The 20,853-nt window shown below is 49.2% G+C and overlaps 1 protein-coding gene and 1 non-coding gene across 4 annotated transcripts in view; both read left to right on the forward strand.

Annotated features, from left to right (window-relative positions):
- Positions 1–20,853, forward strand: part of SDCCAG8 (SHH signaling and ciliogenesis regulator SDCCAG8) — a 255,856-nt gene that overhangs the window by 217,737 nt on the left and 17,266 nt on the right. The gene's annotated exons all lie outside the window — the stretch shown is intronic.
- Positions 9,562–9,725, forward strand: LOC120235285. The gene has a single exon (XR_005529362.1). It is a non-coding gene; the product is annotated as a U1 spliceosomal RNA (small nuclear RNA).

The following is a 20,853-nucleotide window of genomic DNA, read 5'->3' on the forward strand; positions in this document are numbered from 1 at the left end:
ACCCCAGTTTACAAATGAGGAAACTGAGACCCAGAGGAAGGAAATGTGACCGGGTTCATTGTCCATTAGAGGTGAAGCGACACTTCACACAGGTTTGCCGGACAACAAAGCCTGTGCTCTGTCTACAATACCTCATGGTCTTTCTGCCTCTAAAAGAGACAATGATCCTAGTGGACTCACAAAAGCAGTGGCCACGAGGGGGCTTGTCAAGACGCAGTCCGGTGAGTCCTGAGAGGTGTTGCCAGGATAAAAGTCACTGGAAAAGTAGCGGAGCATTGCGAAAAGGCCACAGGGGACAACAATTGTTTGTGAAAGTAAAGTACAGCCTCTTGTCTGAGCGCGAAAAGAATGTGACGGCAAAAACTGAGAAGGTAGTAAGTTTCTACTCAGTTCTCACATGCTTTATGAGCATGTTCATGCTTTCCATTCATGACCACCCAGTGGTGGTGCGGTAACCTTTGTGCCGCCAGATACCACTGTCACACCCGGGTTTATATATGTCACAGTGTTTGCTCCTTTTTCAGGCTGTCTCTGTGATTCTCCTTTCTGTTACCGTGGCAGAATTAACGCTACTGACCTGGGTGGAGCCTGAGGGTCTTATCCATCAGTGTGGCACGGGTTAGATTTATTAAAAGCTCTACTTAGGGGCACCTGGGGGGCTCAGTCTGTTACGTGTCAGACTTTAGCTCAGGTGATGATCTCGTGGTCAGCAGGTTGGAGGCCCACGTCGGGCTCTGTGCTAACAGCTCAGAGCCTGGAGCCTGCTTCCAATTCTGTGTGTGTCTCTCTCTCTGCCCCTCTCCCGCTCATGCTCTGTCTCTCTCTCTTTCTCTCAAAAATAAATAAACAATAAAACATTTTTTAAATCTATTTAATAGAGCAATTTATCAGGTGTTAATAATGTGCCTATATTATATATAAATGTATATATTTTTTTCTTTGTCGGTCACCCAATATAGACACCTCTACTTAAGGCAAGCAATAAAGAGGCACAATTTTTTTCCCCCACCAAGTGCATGGTTGCTTACTGCAGATGTCAAGTTTGTGCAGTGCACACTCGTCTGCATAGGAGGGTCTGGATTGGCGGTAGAGGTTGGTCAGTCTTCCCCAAGGCTGCCGGTGAGAGTGGGACCAGTACTGTCCGGGAACGGCCCATCCGAACACGCTTAACTAGCAACGTGACTGGTCATCATTGTAAAGCCTGGAAATTTCCCCTTGTCCGAATGTTGATGCAGCCCAGTCTTGAGAAACACCTAACTGGACACCTGAGCACAGATGAAGATGATTCCGAGGAGGACCAGCCCGGCTCCCCATTTCCACAAGCACGTCCAGCAGAGGCGAAGGGCGCGCATCCTTTGTGGAGTCAGGGGGAGAAGGCAGGGGGTCAATTTCTTTCCATGATGTCACCGTCACAAATAAGCTCCCAGCTTCCAGTCTCCCCAGGCGGTTTCTCTGCTGTTTCCTGGGGGGTGTACCCCCGCCAACAGCCTCTCACCGCGTCCCTCAGATGGTTGAAGTCAGTGGCCTCTGACTTAGCCTCTGCCTTCCAAGCTCACCTGAGGGGAACCACGTTTCCCAGCAAGGTGCTGCCTGTTGTATCTTATTGCTTAATTATTATACCTATTTAATGCCACTTAGAACATTGTCAGCTGTCGAGAAAGGGTAATTATCACGAGTCAAATGAAAAACACTTTTTTGGCTGCTTTAAGGATACACATTTCACTGGTACCTTGATACATAATGAAGCCTGATAGCAAAACTTTTGCTTGTCTCTTCTTCAAGCCACAGCTGTTTCCCTGCTAAATTCATCCCATCTGTCTCCCCTTCCGTAAAGCTGTAGGCAGTATAGCATAAGTACAGAAGCAGCTCAGTGCTATTTTGGATAAACATAGCTGAAATTTGAATCTTTGCCATTTGCGATGCACACATTTTGTTTTACTGCTGTAAAGAGAGCTGTCAAAATACAACTACATGGATAATTTACTAAAATACAGTCAAATATAAGGTTGATCAAAGAGAAAGTGCACTGGGTCAGCCTGTCTGTTCCCTGCTCAGCCTGTTCGCTGCTCTGAAAGGTGTCCCGGCCTCGTGGTCCCAGGAATGCTGCTTGGGGAAGGCGGTATCTTTGCAGTCTGTTTGAATCCTGCAGCGTGGACTCAGGAGTCAGCAGTTCCTTCTAACTGTCTGTGGCATGACTCGCAGAGTCCTTGAGAGGCTCTAGAAGTCCGTTTCCGTAGTATCCAGAAAACTTGCATCGATGGAAAACATTTTCTTTTCCCAAGCACAGCCAGTCAGACTTGAACTGTATTAGCATTCTACCGTGAAACGGATCGCATCAAAACCTTTGCTACCAGTGAGGCAGTCCACTTTACCTCCATATTACTCTGTGTCAGGGTCATTGGTGCAGATGAGTGTTCTATTGTGCCTTTTTTGGGTCATCAGTAACACGCATTGCTTTAGAGCCAATGCAGAAGTTTTCTTCAATGAATTCCTCTTCTGAGGGCTAAGACCGCTCACCTGCACGGGGACCTCTCCTTGCACCCCTGCCTACCGCTTTCCTTACCCATGTGCCAAGGTCATTCTGGAGGTGCTGTGACCTCTGTGAGGGGCAGGGCCGGTATCTAATCTACTTGGGTGGCCACCTCGGCCAGTGCTCATAAAATATATTTGGAAGTCTGTTTATTTATTTATTTATTTATTTATTTATTTATTTATTTATTTCTGAGAGAGAGAGAGAGAACAGGGGAGGGTCAGAGAGAGAGGGAGACACAGAATCGAAGCAGGCTCCAGGCTCTGAGCTGTCAGCACCGAGTCCAATGCGGGGCTCGAACCCACGAACTGCAAGATCATGACCTGAGCCGAAGTCAGCCGCTTAACCAACTGAGCCACCCTGGCACCCCTGGAAGTCTGTTTAAACAGAGTTAACCAAGTCATGTGGCCTTGATGGCATCACGAGTAAGTCCTCAAGCAAAAGCATTGATTTAACTTGCGTCCATTCCACTAGTGAGGTTTCTCTGCCAGCACTCCCCCGGAAGCGTCTCTGCAAAATCCCCCAGATATGGATCCTGTCAACTACACAATCCCGTTGGAGCGATGTCTCCTCCGTCTTGTTTTCCACCATTTCCCAGTAGAGAGGGTATTGTAGGTGTTCAGTAAATGTTTGCCGGACAGGTGAATGCTGTGGTATTTTCTTCACGTTGCGTTGGCGTCCCTGCCTCTTGGTCAGCTGGGAAACACCAGCTTCGACGGCGTGTGTGGTACTTAAACAGCTTTAGCAAGATCACAGTGCTGTGTCTCCAGCTGCTGCCAGTGAAATTCTCTCCCTAGAAAGTCCCCGAGGCCTTCTCCGCACCAAGGCATTGCCCTCTTTTTTTAAAATCTATTTTGTCTTAGGGAAAAAAAACCTGATTCTTCAGAAGCGAAAGCAACATGATTTCCACAAATGTAATTAATTCTCTACTCCAGCGGAAGGTGGAGATGGCAGCTTTTGCCAGCGCTTCCTTGAAAGTCATCTCTATAAAAAGGGTGATGTGGTGGCTGTGAGGCCATCTGATTTCAGGCCACTCGGTGCTTTATCCACGCGGTTTGTGATGCTGTGATTACAAGTCCTTCTTTCCTTCAACACCTGCCCATGTCAGGCCTGCACCTGCTGCACAGGGTGGTGGCTGCCAGGGAGACCCAGCCCCTGCTCACAAGGGGCTGACCTTTCTTCCTGGAGGCAGTTCTGATGCACTGTGACCAGAGTGAAGACATGGAACACAGGAAGGAACAGATAGGAAATCGGATAGGGAATTGTAGAGAGTGATTCTTGACCCTGAAGGAGAGCGGGGTGTAGGCAGAGAGTAATAATATTCTTTGGACTCCACCCTTTGGAAGATCATTTCAGACATAAGCCCAGGATGAGGAGCAGCACGTGACTTCCGTCTGACCTCCCTTGGGTTCCCAATGTCGAGGCATGGTTCTATGCCTCACACCTCCTGGTGGGCTCCAGTCTGCTAGCCCGGACTGCTCCCGTCCAGCCCAAGACCGTGCTGACTCAGGCACTTGTTATGATGCCTGTACGGCACAATCCAATCACAGTGTGGGCCTCTGCGCAGAATTTTATCTTAGGAGGGAGAAAATAATACACATTACAAAAAGTGTTCTCTAGGGTAACACTAGTCATCTAACTCAGCATATGATGAGTTCTGTGAGTTTTTCAGTAATTCATTGATACCTTCTCCCCATCTTTATGATAATTCTGGAACCTATGCTTTTGACTCCATTCTCATGGGGAGGACTCTCTGCCATCTGTGATGGGGAAGAAGACAAGACCATTCTGCCACATGGACACATGCCCACACAGGATATTTAAAAAGCAGCGTCTCCTGGAAGTACCTGTCCATGCAACAAGTGTGAGCTCTCAGTGCTCCTGTGACTGCCAGCAGGCATAGGTGGCTATTGTCTAGAGAGAAGGCTGGCAATAAGCCTTATTCAGAACCCTGTGAAGAAAGTCGGGGTGCCATGGTCAGATCCTCTTGACCTTACATTGCTGACAGGGTTGGAGAAAATGCTGTTCATAGAGGGGAACAGAAGTGGCTGTCAATGGTTAACCTGGCCCCGATTGACACTTGATCTTCAGAATAATATTTATTTTTGGAAACTTCAGTATAAAGCATGTGGTGGTATTACTGGTACTTAAAAAAAAGGTTGTTTTTTTTTCCCCAACATTGCACCCTTAGGCTTTTCCATCATACCAACTGCTTACAGGGAGCGTGCCTACTTCGTCCCATTCTCTGGGATGGGCTAGTCGCGTGCTGTGAACTTTAACGTTTGAGTCTGCCTCTTACGAGAGGGTCACCACCTAGCGATTCTGTCTTGTGCTCAAGTAAATGACGACACCCATGAGTAGGTTCACCTAGCTAGGATTTTATCTGAATGGGACAGAGACCAATGGATGGCTGTCGGAGACTGTCCTTAGCCGTTCCCTGCACCAGTAAGCCTACTACCACTTAGTTAGCTGAGATGCCAGGGAGTTTCAAAAAAAAAAAAAAGAAAAGAAAACAAATCTAATTAATACACATTATTAAACATATTTACACACACTGAACTATTTCAAACCAGTAATGCTGGAATAAAGACAAAATAATACTGTGTATTTACATAACACCATAACACCTTTCCCTAGAAAACTCTCAAGCCTTCACTAACTTACGAAGCCACACTGCACCCCACGAGGTGTGTCAGAAGTAAGGTAGAGCGGATCCCAGCGCCGATGAGAGGAGGGAAGCACGTGTCTCAGGTCAGGTGATAGAGACTCCTGGGTGGCCCCGTGGCGTTCACGGTCAGGTCACCACATGGTGAGGAAGCATCACAGCTGATTACGGATTTTAGTGGACTTCTTTATGGTGTTGTTTTGGTTGTGTTTCCTGTCGAGCCTAAAGCCTGTGCTGTATTTGAATTGACTGGAGGGATGAGTGAAAAGGACTGAGTCAAGGCCACCGTGGACCCCTAATCTGGTCACTTGGTCCATCGTGTAACTTCCCTAGACCCCACCAAATAGGATTTTCTTCTTTTTTTCCCCCTTAGCCAAAATGAGTGAATGAATGAATGAATGAGTGAATGAATGAATTTGTATTTATTATTTTACCAGAGTGTGACAGTCTACTTCCCAGAAATTCCTTGAGGCGGCCAGACACATGCTAGTCAGTGAGAAAGGTGTTAGTGAGCCCTGGTCTCCTCTGGGAGGGTCAGGGGCTGATACCATGTCCAGCATCTTCCAGAACAGGACTAGGCCCCCACAGCGAGCACAGAAAACATTCCACGACTTCTGGGGAGCCCTTGGGGTAGGCCCGGAGCTGGGTGCAGTCGAGAACCCATGTGAACACAAGAATATAAACAGACCAATGGAAACAGGGAACTATGCATTTAGATTTTTAAATAGCATACATTAGCATCTTGGAATGAATTTTGCATTTAATATTCCATTGCATTTCCAGAAAGTTTAGTGCTGGAATTTAGTACTCATTTGGCTATGCTACACAGTGAATTTATTCACCTGCTCCTTTGAGGAAAAAGAGGAACTTTCTCTCTAGAAGTCTTTCTCACAGTAAAGCCTTTATTTTGGCCTAACCTTTCAGATTTGGGGATAATTTAGGTGTCACAGATAAACCCACGATAGGATAGCTTTCAGACACTATAATTTAAGTGTCTCTGAAATGTAATAAATAGAGCTTTGTCTGGGTTTGGGGAAATAATGTTTTCTTCCCAAACAGCTGTTCATTTGTATTAACAATTTTCTCTCTCTGGAATGGCAGTATTTCTGTTTTATATCTAATCTTGTCTCCCTTCCATCACGAAAGCTGTGTTCACTCCGTTGTGGCAGTGTCTTTAAAATCCCTGAGCACTCTGAGCCGATGACACAGCTGACCTTGGGGGCTTCCAGAAGAGAAGCTACCACTTGATTTTCCCTAGTTTATTTCTGGTCAGACCGTCCCTGTATATCTCACTGGGGCTGGCTGATTTCACTGCCTTTTCATTTCATCTGAGACCATTTGGAAAAGACATTTAAACGCCAAATGCAGGATGCACAAACCTATGCCCTCTTCTTCCATTGGAAAGCAAAAGGGGCCCCTACTGGCATCCAAAGAGGCAATTTCTGAGGCTGTGTTGAAGATAACCAAATGTGAGCTCTTGCCATGGGGTCTACTGAAATGTATTGGATACTGACCCTCCCCTCAAAGAGGTTACACCCAATGGGCCTACACTAGACCTTTGCTCATGGGAAAAAGAAAGCAGAGAATCATGGGAGTGAGAACACAAATATAAAATGAAGTCTCCTAAGGATCTTATGAGATGGACAGGCAGGACATGTGTGGAAAAAATTACATTTTGCTTTGAAGACGTTTGGGGTAGAGAGAGGCTGAATGTCACCAAACTCCCATGACTGGTCGGCTGAGGATCACACCCTTTCCTACTTAATGTCTCAGAGAGTCGTCACAGGGAAGGGTAGTTAAGAGTGTGCCTTCTGAACCCAGGTGGTGCGTCTTCAAATACCCACTCTGCCCACTTCTGGGCTGCGTGATTTGGGACAAGCTACTTAATGTGGGCCTAAATATCTCCATCTATAAAATTATGACAGTTGTGTTATGTATTTCATGGGGTTCTTAAGAGGATTGCGTGAATTATTACATGAATGTTCAGAGCAGCGCCTGGCACACAGTAAGTACTCAATAAATGTTAGCTGTGTGCATTGCCAAAGCGCTCAGCACAGGGAACAGCATGCACAGACTGTCATCGGAGGTCATCCTATGCTCCAGGAGGTGAACATTAAATAGGTCTTCCCTACACCTTTAGCAAAGTTAGAATGAAACAGGATTTTTGTTCTCATGCTATAACCCAGGACTACTGCAGCCCTTGAAACTAATGAAGGACAAAACCATTCACAATGTCTGCCTCTGGGGAGCACTCTCGTGGGGACAGTCAATATTCAGATCTCCACCCCTGACAGATCAGAAGTGCTGTCCCCTAACGATGCATTCCAGAATACTCTGGAGGGGCCTTTGAGACTCCTCTCCTTTAAGTTTGAAAGCGTGGGGCCCTTTGTGCTTATACGATACTAAATTCCAAGTAACATGTCTCCGTTCACAGTCTATTACATTCAGACCCTCCTGGAAACTGCTTTTGACTGTTGACCGGAAATGTGACCAAAGATTAATGAATTTGGAAGCAGTAAAGTGATAGCAAAGGTATTTGTTTGGTTGTTTGTTTGTTTGTTTGGTTGGTTGGTTAAAATCCTATTCTGTTCTGACCTGGGTTGGAGTCAGCGGTGAAATTAGGAACCTGGACATGACGGGGACCCAGTGATTTTGGAAGTCAGTCCAGGTCTACTCAGATGAGGGGGATGCGAGGAGGGAGAGAGCAGAGGCTCGAGAAAAACCCACCCCAGATTACAGCCCCTGAGTGCCACTGCCCAGAAGCCAGGGGAGAGTCTTGGGGACAGCCCGGGGCTTTGTGTGGGGAGAGCTATCTGCTTAGTCACATACGAGCCCTGAGCTCCCTTTGCTTCACGTCAGCATCTGATCGGCAGCCTCCAAATGTCCTAGCGTCCACAGCAGATCATTTTGATTCAGAAGCCTTCTATTGATAGTTAACTTTTATTGAAAGACTATTCTCTTGATAGGAAATTTCTGACAACTTCAGTGATGTGAGGTTCCAAATAGATAATGACAGCTCTGATGGGGTGTGTTTGTGTGTGTGATGCATTCAAATGCATATGTCACGTCCTGCCATCTTCTAAAGAAGGCTGCTCTAATTTTTCACGACGCTGGAGAGGGCACCCAGCATTCAGGCTCTGTGTGAGTGCGCATAAACACACGGTACTTGAACCACGGACCCTATAGAATTTACTAGCATACCTGGACATTTGGTGAGGACAAAGATTTTTTCTTTTTTTTTCTTTTTTGGCCAGGAGACTTCCTTGTCAAATGTCCAGTTGCTTTTAGTTAAGTTCCACCCAAGGACAATGTGGTGTAGACAAAGGAGCACCAGATTTCCGTCCTGTCTTCGCTGTTTTATAGCCGTTGTCAGGGTTATGGGGTTAGATGACTGACCCGGGATTGTGTTCTAGCTCTCCACTTACTATGCAAATAAGGCAAGGTGTTGGGGCACCTCTGAGCCTCACTTTCTTGTCTCTAAAATGAGGATCACATTAGTAACCATAATGCCTTCTTTAAAAGGTTGCTATTAACGACTTACAAATGGCTGGAAAAACCCTTCGCACAGTTAACTGCACATAGAAAAGTCTCAATTAATAATAATAATAATAATAATAATAATAATAGTTCATACTGCTTATTGCTTTCGCTATGTTATTATGGATTCTTAATTGCCTCATTCATTTGAAAGAAGAAGCACTTCGTATTTTCAGGGCTGTTTTCAGAGTTAGGTGAACTCATATGTGGACGTGAAGCACTGTGTATATGCTCTGAAGCACCTTTTTTTTTTTTAATGTTTATTTATTTATTTTGAGAGAAAGAGACAGAGAAAGCCAGCATGAGCAGGGGAGGGGCAGAGAGAGAGGGAGAGAGAGCCCGAAGCAGAGAATCCTGACACAGGGCTCCATCTCGACCATCTCATCTCCGGCTCATGACCTGAGCCGAAATCAAGAGTCCGACGCTCACCTGACGGAACCCCCCCGGGCACCCCTGAAGCACTTTATTAAAAATAATAATGATGATGATGATTGTATTTTCACTTAGTGAGGATCTCTAAGTGCCAGGCACTTATCACGCTCTCTCTAACTCCAAATAGTCCTGGGAGGCAGTAGAATCATTTAGATTGGAAATGAAACAGGCTTAGAAAAATTTGCCTGGGACCACTCTCAGACTTCAACCTAGATTTTTTTTTTTAATTCGAAGTCGTCATTCTACATAGCTGCATCTCAGTGGTAACAAAGCAATTGTTAATAACAGTTTATTGTTCCTGTTGATAACAGGATCAGGTTCCCAGCATCTAGTCTGAGTAATCATTGGGTAGTATAACTTACACTGCATGTATTTTATATTAAAAAGTATGATTTTTATACGTAGCTGGCAGGGGAGAGTCCATGATCATGAAGGTGGTTTTCCCAGGGCGAGGCTTATCCATCACACTCTGGATGTGCTGACCCTTGCGATTTCACCAAATGTGGGAAGCTTGACTGCGTAACTTTTGGTAGTGGGGGACTGCGTTCGCTCTTTCCTTGGGGGGAAGAGTATGATTTTGGTGAAATGCATTGGACACATAGTTACAGACTTAGACGTGTATCCACCCATGAAGCCTGAGGCTAGGCAGGAGGTTTCAGAAAGAAGGAACCTGTCGGCAAGATCTAGGCAGTGGCCGCGTGGTTGGAAAACACATGCTGTCCCCATGTCCCCAAGGGGAACAATTTGAAGGGCATACTCTTCGAATGGCTAAATTCCAATACTTACATTATAATATTCAGTGCTTTTTTGAATTTATGTTTTTACATTTCAGTTACATGAATTTTTTAATCATATTGTAGATTATAAGTAAATGGAATTTACAGTTTGGTGCCCCCACCGGCATACTAATTTCAACTAGGTTATTGCTCAGCAGCTGACAGTGGTCTGCTCAGGTGGCCAGCCTGGCCCCTGGGCATGTCCTGAGGGGGCGTATCTGTGCTGAATTGTCCCTGAACACCTGGAGCCTACCCGACTTCTTGAGATCCACACGGCTTTGGGGTTTGGCAGTTCCTTTTTTTTTTTATGTTTTAAATTTTTATGTTTATTTTTGAGAGAGAGAGAGCACAAGCGAGGGAGGGACAGAGAGAAGGGGAGATACAGAATCTAAAGCAGGCTCCCAGGCTCCACGCTGTCAGCACAGAGCTTAACACGGGGCTTGAACCCAGGAACCATGAAATCATGACCTGAGCTGAAGTTGGATGCTTAACTCACTGAGCCACCCACGTGCCCTGGGGTTTGGCATTTCCTCACTGCAGCTTTACTGAAGTTTTGCTGCTGCTGCTGCTGCTTTTTACCCTTTCAAAGCCTCAGTCTCCACAACCTATTAAATCAAAATAATAATACTCGAGTCTTAGAGTTTCCAGGCAGGTAAAGGGCTATTTCGCTTAATGAGCTCAGCATTTTAAACGATGGAGCTTCCTTTTCCACCCTTCTTTGACTTCGGAAAGAAAAAAGGGTCCACTTTTGCAACAATGGAATATCTGGTTTGCCTTTTTACTGTCTCATTTGCACGGACTTGGAAAAGATGCCTGGTCAACCAACACGGAGCAAACACACGTACCAGGGGATCAGAAACTTGGCTTTTCACCTGTGACCGTGAGGTGCCGCTGGTGGGGCCGTCCCACCTGCAGAGGGCTCTCTGCCCCAGTCCGGAGGGAATGTCCCAGCTGTCCCTATGTTACAGAGGCGAGGACCAACTGCCCCCACCCCCACCCTTCAGATTTTTGCTCCTGAAGCCCAGCGCCCTGGCCTCCATCACACACACGTGTCTACCAGGTTTAACTTTTAGTTTGGAAAACACCCATCATTTTCACCTGTAGTTTGGCTTCCTGGCCTGAGAAAACATTTTAGAATATTTCCCCAATCCTGCTCCCTTCCCCCCGCCCCCCCACCGCTCCAAGTTACAAATGGCCAGATTTCAGTCATCAGGAGAGTCGAATGTATTATTTTTTTGCAGCCTGTCTTTCTGGGGGCCAGATTCCAAGGAGGCAGCCCGTGGGCTCACAGGCCAGGAGAGCCAGGATTTCAACAGCGTCAACAATCTTTGCTCATCATACGGAAAAGCAGTGTGTCGGTGCCGGCTCATTAGCATACAGCCGCGCCGTGCTTGCTAACAAAGCAGGCTCTGGGTATCTGCTAGTTTCTCAGCCTGTCTGTCTTCCTTGACCAAAAAGAAGAGGAGAAATAGCTTCAGGCAAGGGTGCCGTCCCTCTCCCGCGGCAAGAAAGCCTCACGAGGGTTCCCAGAGGGAGAGCTTTGAAGTGGTTTTCAAGTAATCGTGCTCTTGGAGAAAGGAGACCAGCCACCCTTTGTTTTTCTAATCTTGTTCTAAATCACGACGGGCACATAAATCGCCATGTTGCCGAGTTAAAAATGAGCGAGCCCCGAGTAATTCCCAATCCTCCCTTTAATAGTTGTGTTTAGTTAGCAGGCTTCAAAAGAAAGAACTATATATGGGCAGAGGTACGCCTGCGTGCCCGCTCGGTCTGTCTCCCAATCCCTCTTTTGTTAGGGGGATGGAGGGGAAGGAGAAACTTACAAGCAGATGTGCTGCTAGATCTACAGGCTTCTGCCAACCATATGGCATCTTAAAGAAAGATGGTTAGAGCGTCTGGATTAGCAAAGAGTCGGGATGGGAAGCCATGTGTCGTGTTGGTACAGGCAGTTGTTTGAGCTCCCTCTAAATGGCTTCAGGAGATTGTGTAATGGAACAAATGGTCCTGTGAGCCCAGGAACAGCCTTGCCGCTGCTGGATAGGCAGTCGGCCCTCGGGCGGGAACTGCTTCCCTTTTTTCTCCCCCCCCACTCACCCCCCCCGCCCCCACTGTGTCGCCTGTTCCTCTTTTAGTGTTCTTCCAACTCCCAGAATGGACTCAGAACTTTTCCACTTAGAATTTCGCTCCGGGCTCTCCCAACCTGGACGGCTGCCCGAACTCTCTCCTCTCCCTCCGACCTGGAAGTGAAACCTGGAAGTGAACGCCAGCCCGGGTCCTGTTACACATCCCCTCCCGCGGCCTCCGCAGGGGTCCGGGCACAGCTCGGTGCTGTCTTTTCTGGGGAGGTGTTGTGTCACCACAATTCCCAGAAACCCCGAGAGATGGAAAATCTTTCATCCCTTAGTGGGTCAGCTCAGAGTTTTATGCGATCCCACGTGTTGAGCACCTAAGTGATGTGTCCCTTCACTATTTTGGATCTCACGTGTGCCACTTAAAAAAAATGTACTAATTCCACAGCAGTGAATACTTTGGTCTTGTGGGTACCACATGCCATTAACTGAGCAGTGTGAGAGACCTCAGGACTCCACTCCCCGATACAAAAGGCAAATGTAAGTTTAAGACTTGAGACACTGCGATTCTGTCAGTGTGCTGGCAGTATTTCATCTGGGCTCCTGTTCTCTGTCCGTTCTTGTTTTGAGAGACTGGGGCAGAAGGGACACCTCCCAGCCCCAGCAAATCTCTGGAGCTGTAGTCTTGGCCAAGCTCTTTAGACATTTCAGCTGCATTTGTGGGGCAAACATCTTTCTCTGTGGTCAGTTCAGGGCCGCCGCATATACAGTGCAATGTCTTTAGCTGCTAGTGAGTTGGGTCTGCCTCCTCAAGGGGATGGGTGACCCACTCCCGGGCGCCATGATATATTGGGTGCCATGATGCATCACACATTATGGTCCATGGGAGGCGCAATGAGTAGCTGATTCAGTGAAAGAACTGGTTGATTTATCTGACCAACTTATCACACCAGCAGCCAACTTATCACACCAGCAGCCAATCGGGTCAGTGGGAGTCTCTGGTGGGTGTCTGGTTTGTGCTGCACGCCATGGGAGTACAGAGCACTGAACAGCAACACCTCCTTTAGGGTTTGAGGTGCCACCCCCCGATCACAGGCAGTGAGTCCAACTGTCCCAGAGAATGGGAGAGAATAAGAAGTGAGCCCTCAGGTTAAAAATGAGTAAGCTCTGGTCAAGAGTAGGAAATAGGAAGCCACCATGTCTACCACAACTTCTATCAAAGGTACTTTGAGCAGAGAACATACAGGCTAGTTTATTTTGCTGTAATGATGCAACTGCAACCCCCCCCCCCCCGCCCAAGAAATGAAATGTAGAGGACTGGGCTGCAGTGGGAGGGAGCACAGCGTCTCGAAATTGGAACATGTCTTCAGACTGTCATCATTTTTATGTACTTCTGGCTGAGGCAGAGGATTTTCACTGTTGGACACGAAGTCATCTGAGAATCATTTGGAGATCATTACCAATTTCTTTCATAAATAAATCTTTTCTGCAAGGATACCACTGTCACCCAGAAATTTCAGATGAGGTACTATTTCATTTTTGTGAATTCTTTATATTAAAAAAATTATTTGTGAGGCACCTGAGTGGCTCAGTCGGTTGAGCACCCGACTTCTGTTCAGGTCATGATCTCACAGTTCGTGAGTTCAATCGCCCTTTGGGCTCTGTGCCTGGAGCCTGCTTTGGATTCTGTGTCCCTCTTTGTCTTTCCCTCCCCCTCCCACTCTCAATCCGTCTTTCTCAAAAATAAGTAAACATTAAAACAATTTAAAAAATTATTCGTATTTCATAGACCCAGGTTAAAAACACATTCCTTTGCCCCACCCCCCACCAGGGCTTATTTCATGCTGAACACCTTAAGTGTAGGCCTAATTAATGTACGCTCTGAGGTAGGGGTGGGGGGGCACGGGGAGAAGTATAATTTTGATTTTTATCTCCCAATTGGAAGAAATTACCACTTTAATCCCTTTTACCATCCAAATGTACATGGTCCCAAATTTGTCAGCATTAGAATTTCTTGAAACAATGCAATTAAACTGCAACATATTTCCTAACATTCTTAATTAAGACAGTAACTGAAAAATGTAGACTACCAGAAGTTACTGTTTTTATCAACACATTTTCTTTCTTTCCCGCCACCATCACATCCCCCTCCCCCACCCCCCCTTTTTTTTTTGCTTTAAATGTCTGATGTCAGTTTCGTCCACATGTACATTATGCACATGGCACTGAAGAAACAAAGTAAAAAATTCTCTTTTAATTCCGAGCTGCATGCCCAGCGCCACATGCACTGTCTGTTACATGTCGCTTCTTATGAGGTTCATGCTGGGAGTTTCTTTTTAAAGGCAAAGTGTTTCTGAAGGAAAGAGTTCAGGTTGCGCAGATTGTGTTTGAAAAACCTCACTCTCTCCGAGTGGAATTAATACACTGATTATTCCGTGCAGGCTCAAACTGGCAGCGTGTGCAAAAGTTCAAGAGTATCCGGAGTGGAAGGATGGAGGAGAATTTGAGAGAGAGCGCAGACAAAGAGTGGAAGTGTTGTTGAGAGGTGAAACTAGCATAACTTTGGAAGGAGGCAGAGGGAACTTAAGTATGAACAACTGAGCCATGAAGGGTCCTCAGGCTTAGAATATTTGTACGAACCAGAAAGCCCTGTTCTCAGGGCTCATTGCAGGAGGGGTCATGAAAACCGGCTGGGTTTCTGGACCGTAATGGGGGGTGGGGGGGGGGCGGATGAAGCCAGGCCACATCCAGCACCTTTTAACTCTCATTTCTTTGAGGTCTTCAGGTGCTTGTCACTTTCAGCTGAGTCACCGGAGAAACTCAGTCACTAACCTAGAAACCGAATTTGGGCCGTAATAGTACCTCGGCCTGTTAGCCAAGATTTCCCCGTTTACTTAAAATCTGAGTGCTCCGGGATCATCAACAAACGATGAATGTTTGCTTTACACATAACGAGTTAAAAGGTCAGAAATGCCAGGAGCGACCACGCCGCCCCTTCCCCATCGCGAGGAAACCAAACTTTCCGGCCCTGCTCCCCTGGGGAACGAGGCGGGACCTGAGCTCGGAGTTAATGAGGCCTTCGCCCTGTCTCTCCCCGACCGCCGCGTCGGCTTAATCCTCCCCTTCCGCCCCAGCCCGGGGCCGCCCCGCCGCCCGGCAGGTGCGGGGCCGCCCCGGGACCCCTCCCGCGGGCAGCCGCTGCGCGGCGCGGAGGTCGGGGAGGGCGGGGGGCCGCGCGGTCGGGGGGGGGGCGGGGCGCGCGGGGGGCGGGGCCGAGGCCGGGCGGGGCGGCCCGAGAGCAGGTGCAGGGGCGCGGCGGGCGCGCTCCGCAGTGGCCCGCGCGCGGCGGGAGGGGCGGCCGCTCCGGGGCGCGTCCCGGGCACGCACGACCGCTCCCCGCTCGCGTCGACGGGATGTTCTCTGCAGCTCTGAGACGACGCCTTTCATTGGAGGCGTCCAGGGAAGGGGGGCGGGGGGGATGACCACTACCTTCTGCCCGGCAGCTGCTCGTCTCCAAAGCAGGAAAATTGTCTCTGGGACGGTTGAGTGCCGGGTCCTCCCATTGCCGGGAGCTCAGGTCAGGGCCCGGGAAGACGGCCGTATTCTGCACCCACACCTCTTAAAATGCTGCTCTGCGGGGTCCCCCAGCCCCCTGCCCCACCCCCCACCCCCACACCAGGCCCAGCTGCTGGTCCTGGAGCCCCTCTCGGCCTATTGTCATGGGCGGGCAGGGCGGCTGCTGCATCCCAAACCCGGGACGCGGCCTAGAGGCAGTGAATGCCGCATGGGGGACTTGGCAAGCCTGGGGTTCTTCCCAAATCTGGGCTCTGCTGCCCATGGGGGTTCCCGGTCTCCGCCGCAGGAGCTCACCAGGCGTGGGCCTGACCGGAGCCGTGGGGGTCGAGCGCCGAGCCCACCGCTGGGGCCCCACTCGCAGCCCCCGGGAGGCCCCTCGCATTCAGGAACCCCTAAGTGAGGAAGGTCGCCCGCTTTGCTCTGTTGGGACCCTGCCCCTCTCCCCCGTCACGTGGCGACACCTGCCTGCCCTCTGCACCGGCCGTGTCTCCCCTGCTCTCTCAAGGGCTGCGCGCCTGGGGCGCGAACTCGGCCCCTGCGAGCAGCACCTCTGGGTGATTGACGCCGGGGAGGCGGAGGCGGCCTTCCCGACGCGCCCCGGGGTGCTTTCCCGAGCCAGCGGCTCCCTGTTTCCCTGCGCTCCTTCCACAAAGTAGAGTAAGGCGCGTTGGAAGCCGAGGCTGGTTCCCTTGCCACTTTTAAAATGCAAAATTTCACAGCCCAGGCCCGAAGGTGGTGATTTAATCGGGCCCTTCTCCCCCCACGACGGGCGTGGACCTGGGCGAGGACAGGAGGGTCGTGCCGCCGGGGCCCCTGCAAACGCGGCGCGCAGGCCCCTGTCCGCCCTGCGAGCTGAGCTGCACGAGCGGCCGCCGTGCGTCCCCGCGCCCATCCCTGTGCGGAGGACCCCCTTTTACTAAATGATTTATTACTCTTAGCAGAATTCCTTTGGCTGCAGATTTTATTTCTGAGTCACTCTGTTCAGCTCAATTGGTCGCCTTCAGTTACCGTGGCAACCAGCAGATGGGGTTCTTTGACAAGGGTCAGCGGGGAGGCTGCCTCGGTATAGACTGTAGACGGAAAAGGAGCTAAATAAAAAGCTTTCAGCACTGACAGCTCTGTAGTGGATGGCCAGGAGTACTTATCAAATCACTTGCATTAAAACCTAATTAAGATGTGGGCCGGGCCGCGAGCCGCAGTGATTGGATCTGGTTGCGGAGCTGCCGGGGGCTCGCTCGGACCCGGTCACACCTCTGTGGCCAGTTTGCCGGCCTCCAGGACGGTCGGCCACGAAGGAGACAGAGCGCTGGCTGTAGTGTGGACCCGGTCCAGGGCCCCTCCCGGAAGGCCTGAGGGCCTGGGAGCCCCCGACTCCCCCTGCTAACAGCACCCCCCGCAGAGCCTCCGCTGCGGACAGTTCCAGGCCCGCTTATAAGACCGTCCTTGCGCTCGTTGCAGATAGTATTCGTCAGAATAAAACTGATCTTTTCGTTGTTGCAGATAAAGGTTACTAAACAGATGTGCTGTCTAAGTGCAGAGGATCTTTTCTGTAGGGAGGAAAAGGGACCTTTTTCGGTCAGTTGACAAAATTAGAATTCAGTGGGTTAGATAAGGGTATTCTGTTACTGTTCGACTTCACTGTAGTTGATAATATACTGTGGTACGTGGGAGTGTCATTATCACCGGGATGTACACACTGAAGACTGGGTGCACACAACTTACTGTGAGATGGCTCCGAAAACAGTAAAAAAAATATACATATACATATGTATGCTTGTGTGTGTTTGTGCGCATGGGTACGCGCAGGGGGCGGCGAGAAAGAGAGAATAATAAATGGGTTTAAATAAGAGGTAAATTTGGATAAAAGGTATGTGGGTATTCTTTGTACTATTCTTACAACTTTTTGTAACTGATATTTCCAAATAGTTTTGATTTGGTTTTTATTTTTTGTTGAAAAAAAATTTTTTTCAGTGTTTATTGTTGGGGGGGGAGGGTCAGAGAGAGAGGGAGACATGGAATCTGAAGCAGGCTCCAGGCTCTGAGCTGTCAGCACACAGAGCCCGACTCGGGTCTCAAACCCACTAACCGTGAGATCTTGACCTGAGCCACAATCAAGAGTCGGATGCTTACCCAACAGAGCCACCCAGGCACACCCCCTAAAGTAAATACTTTTTAAAAAGAGGATGGTTCAGTGGAGCTTTAGGTAGGGGTGGTAGGAGAGGCATGGAGGCGGGGTTCTGCCCGTGCTGCTCAGCGGCCTCAAGCCAGGTGTGGTGGCCTGGACTCTACTCTGCAGAAACCGTGAGATCCGAGCGGCTTCATTCCTCCGTGCTGGTCCCTACCGCACGGTCCACCTGTGCCCCCCATGACTGCTTCTGCTTTGAAAAGACTGAGCTACAGGTGACCGCGACTGAGGCATGCGGTCTCCTGGGTTCTTTAGAGTTTAAGGTTCTGGACACCTCGGCTCTGCCCCTCCTGTTCCCTGGCTGCAGGCTCCTCTCCCGCTGCCAGGCCCTCAGGGGCTCAGGAGCTCGGCCCGTGTCACAAGGCGCTTGCTCTCTCGGATGACAAGGCAGTGATGCAGCAGATGTTCCCGGTGTTCTGTGCTGAAGCTGAGGCTCATTTCCAGCCTGTCTTAAGCAGCTGGTCTGTGAGAGTGCCAGGTGACACGGCCCAAGGCCCCGGGGGTGCGGAGGCCTGGGGAACCAGCCCCCAGCGAGCTCCCCAGATGCGCCTCTGGAGCCCCGGGCCTCCCGCGTCTGCCTCCTCCGGGCCAGCACCAGTCCAGACTCAGTGTGGCGTCCAGACCGGGGAGTCCGCACACTGGTCGGGGACAAGATAACAGAAATGGGGCTTTGCACCTTTTAGGGCAATCGGTGCCATGTTTTTATTGTCCTTCTCAGAACTGTCAGTTGGCAGCGAAGTGGCAGTTTAAAAAGGAGCAAAGTTTAAAATTTTTCTTTTTTTTAATAGTTTATTTATTTTTGAGACAGAGCATGAGTGGGGGGAGGGTCAGAGAGAGAGAGGGAGACACAGAATCCAAAGCAGGCTCCAGGCTTTGAGCTGTCAGCACATAGCCCGACATGGGGCTCGAACCCATGAACCACGAGATCATGACCTGAGCCGAAGTCAGATGCTCAACTGACTAAGCCCCCCAGGCGCCCCAAAAGGAGCAAAGTTTAAAAAGGAGCAAAAGCAGAGCCAGAGCTGGCTGTTTCCCCTGAGCCAGGTGGAGTACTGGCCTAGGGGCTCCCCCCTCAGAAAATGACTCTGCTGCCGCCCCCACTGGGTCCCCCAGGGGGTCACCTTTCTCAAGGTCCTTGCATAAAATCTTTTTTTTTTTTTTTTTAAGTATGAAATAGAAGTGAGGTCTTTTTCCAAAGGATTCTGAAATGCTTCTAAGAGCACTGGCTTTGGAGTCAAGAGACACGGGTTTCGGTCTTAGATTTACTACACACAAGTTGTGTGACCATCAACCTCAGATTCGCCCTCATGGGCTGGACTGGATGACCTCTGAGGGGCCCCTCGGCGCTCACATGACCTCATCAGGTGATCCTTTTGCAGAGAAGAGCAGGGTCTTTCCTCAGTCGCTGCCCCTTAGCAGCTCTCCACCCCCACCCCTGCTTCGGCTGATTGGAAGTTTGAAAGAAAGAAAAATTAAAGGGGTGGTGCAGGAACGTACATTTCCTTTGCTGGAAAGGTGAACTCTCCCCAGAATGGCTTGCTCTTTAGAATGAATTACTCAATTACAATCCCCGCCGAACAGGCTGGATTTGGGCAAAGGAAATTTAAATGGCAAAGCAGCCCTTGAAGCGGCCTTCCTGTTCTAAGTGAGGGTAACCGGCTGGAATAGGTTCCAGATGCCTAAACGTGGCTTATTCTCGCTGACTCCGTGCGACCACGGACGTTAATGAGATAGGATGACATAAACTATGGCAAGCGGTTTTCAAGCACTGGGGAAAAGTGTTCAACTTTTCATTAATATGGCTTAGTCGCTGAAATTGACTCCCTAGAGCAAGTTGTTAGGGTAATTGGGTTTTCAGACTTCAGCTTGGGCAACCGCATTATCAGGACTAGAGCGGACCGCAGGGTCTGAGGGCGGGACTGCAGTGAGATTGTGTGGGTCACAGCACCATGGGCGGGTGGAGCTGGAGGAGACCTGTCATCCTGCAAGCCCCGTGCCTGGCAAACTTTCTCTCTGACGGGTCAAGCCGTCAACATTTTAGGCTCCGTGGCGTCTCCTCGACTCGGCTGTTACAGGGCAAAGCGGTCACGGGCGATACGTGAAGGAAGAGCATAGCTGTGTTTCAAAGTGTATTTCAGGGACTGAAAGTGAATGTCATGGACCGCTCACATCACAAAGTATTCTTTTTCTTTTTTATTCATCATTTAAAAATATAAAAAGCATCCTTAACTTGCAGATTGTACAAAAACAGGCAGTGGGACAGGGCGGGGTGTGGCCTGGGGGTGTGAAGTTTGCTGACCCCCTATTTCACGTGTGAGGAAACTGACACTCAGTGTGACCACGTTGCTTTGCTGATCTTATGCCTGACGTCCAGGCCTGGGAGTAGACCATGATGCTTTTCGTTTGGACAGTGGGCTGCTTCGATGATCAGAGCTGGAGCCAGGGGAAGAACTTTTTCTCCACGAGAGCTCATGTTGGATGTGTGAGGAGTATTGTGAATGATCGCATGAGAGTGGTTCTTACAGTCGAGAATGCACCAGAGTCACCCAGAGGGCTTAGGAAAACTACACTGCTGCCCTCCCCCCGCAGAGTTGCTATTCAGGAGGTCAGTTTTAGAAATGGAGAACCTCAGTCTGAGATCAAGCCTTTTGCCCGAGCGGAATAGGTAGTTTGTGGTTGGATTTTGAAGCTGCGTCTCCGCATCCAAGTGCAGCCGGCACTCATCTATTCTAGAATCTTTTAAGTGAGTGGCAAATTTTGGTAGCATACTTCAAATTATCTAATGTATATTTTATGCCCTTTCAAAGTTATTACAGCTGAAGCCTTGCTTATACTACAGATAAGGAATTACAGGTCTCTTTGGTGTAAATAGTGTCCATTGGTAAGTCGTTTGTTCATTCTGATGTATTCACCCAGCACAGTCTATACAGCAAGCACCTTGCTGAGTGCTGGAGATGGAGAGCTGAACAAGACCCCACTCCTGTCCTCAGGGAACCTGAGTTCAATGACAGTGGTAGACAAGCCACAACCGCGGATGGGACCACGGCGGGGACCGGTGTGACCAGCTGCAGAAAGACCAGATA

This window comes from Hyaena hyaena, unplaced genomic scaffold (assembly GCF_003009895.1).
Source record: "Hyaena hyaena isolate Hyena2069 unplaced genomic scaffold, ASM300989v1 scaffold_127, whole genome shotgun sequence".
In the NCBI taxonomy this organism is placed as follows: domain Eukaryota; kingdom Metazoa; phylum Chordata; class Mammalia; order Carnivora; family Hyaenidae; genus Hyaena; species Hyaena hyaena.